This window comes from Camelina sativa, chromosome 4 (genome assembly GCF_000633955.1).
Source record: "Camelina sativa cultivar DH55 chromosome 4, Cs, whole genome shotgun sequence".
NCBI classification, from domain to species: Eukaryota; Viridiplantae; Streptophyta; class Magnoliopsida; order Brassicales; family Brassicaceae; genus Camelina; species Camelina sativa.
Window position 1 is genome coordinate 13,126,745 of NC_025688.1, and position 1,776 is coordinate 13,128,520.

Below are 1,776 nucleotides of genomic sequence, written 5' to 3' on the forward strand. Positions count from 1 at the left end.
CACAAGCCCCTCCAAGGCTCTCTCCACTAAAATGGACAAATTTTAACTCACATAAAACTTTCCATTTTTAACACTTTCCACTTTTGGAAACTCATAATTCAGGAAACTTTCCTCCAAAAACCCCGCCTCACCGAAACTTTGTACCCCGAGCACCACCTCATCTTGTTACTTAGTCGCACAACCAACCACCCCAAGCAACCAAGTAAACAAGAGAGATGGGCTGGAATACTCCATTCCCGCTCCAACCACGGATTACATATGGGACCAGGCTAGACAAGCTCAAGTTGCGGCTTGCTTCTCTTAACTAAAACATAATTTGTAAACTTTCCTTATTGCATAAGAGTGTCCTTTCTTTTTCTCGACAGTGCTTGTGTAGAGGATCAAATCATTAATCATATCACCTAAACATGCAAGTGTATATCTTGTAATTATGATTACAAATTATGAAGACAACAATATTACAAAATCACCAAAGCAATAATTAGTCATATTGTAATACTTTTACCGATTTGGCTGTTGGCTAATCAGCATAGGCTGATTCTCAATAGTACTGGCTTCAGTTTATCTCTCGTGCTGTATATTTCTATTTTAGCCAAGCTTCAAACAAATCTGAATTTTGTGTAGAGGTTGAATGACCAATAACGCAATAAGTAACCATAATCTTTCTTAAGTTTATATATCCACTATCAAGAGAAAAGAGACAAGTGCTTATTTCATAACACTTTTCTTTAGTTAGTTATCTATAAATCATCACATACTTCTCTACAACTCAGTCAAAGGGCCTATTTTGTCCTATATGATATCAGTCCACAACAACTCAGACTGTTGTTTTTCTATGGATATCATCTAAGCCAATTTCAGCTTTAGGTAAAATCCAATTTTAATCAGAACTGCACATTCATAGTGCTACACTAACAAGACATGGCCTCAACAAGACTTCAAGACACTGCAAAACATGGCACCCAAGAAACGGTGAAATGAACAATTATGGACAGAATCACAAATGCTTGGAACCAAACCTGTTTTGTCTAATAACCTGCCGTTAAAACAATAGTCTCCAACATAATTTCAATGCGCTAGCTCAAACAAATTCTTAATATAAAAAACAAAACTAAAAGTGGAACAATGACAATTAGCACACGACTCTAAATTAGTACACAACTTTTAAAAGTTGTTTTCCGTTACATACGAGAAGAAAAGACTATGTGGGTTCCAAAAATTTTACATGTGTATTCGTTAGTGAGGAGTAGAGCTTCAAAGGTGCCATCGAAATTGAGAAATTCTGCTAGAGGTTGTTCCGTGGATTTTAATTTCAAGAAATGTAAACTTGCCAGAAAGGTTTCGTGGTGTAGTTGGTTATTACGTCAGTCGAACCTGGGTGAAGCGATTCTTTTTTAGTTTTCCCTTATATTAAACCGTTGGGTTGTATTTAACATCTTCGTACGTAACATTTCTCCAATGTTTGTGATTTGTATTTTTAAAAAATCACCTAAAATCTTCTAAAAATTAACAAAATACAATATAATATATAGTACCTCATTGAGATTTGTGATCAGAAACTATAAGTCTATCACCTCATTTCGAGCTAATTTCTTCTATTTGGTACGTTCGTACCTTTCTCAATAGGGGTCTAAAAATAGAGCTACTGTAGATTGTTGTATAATCTTATGATTAATCTAGCTGATGCTCCCGGAAGTTTTCCTGGTTGCGATGGACACAAATGCAATTTGGATAAATATAAATGAGAAACCAAAGCACATAAACGTAGGAAGAATA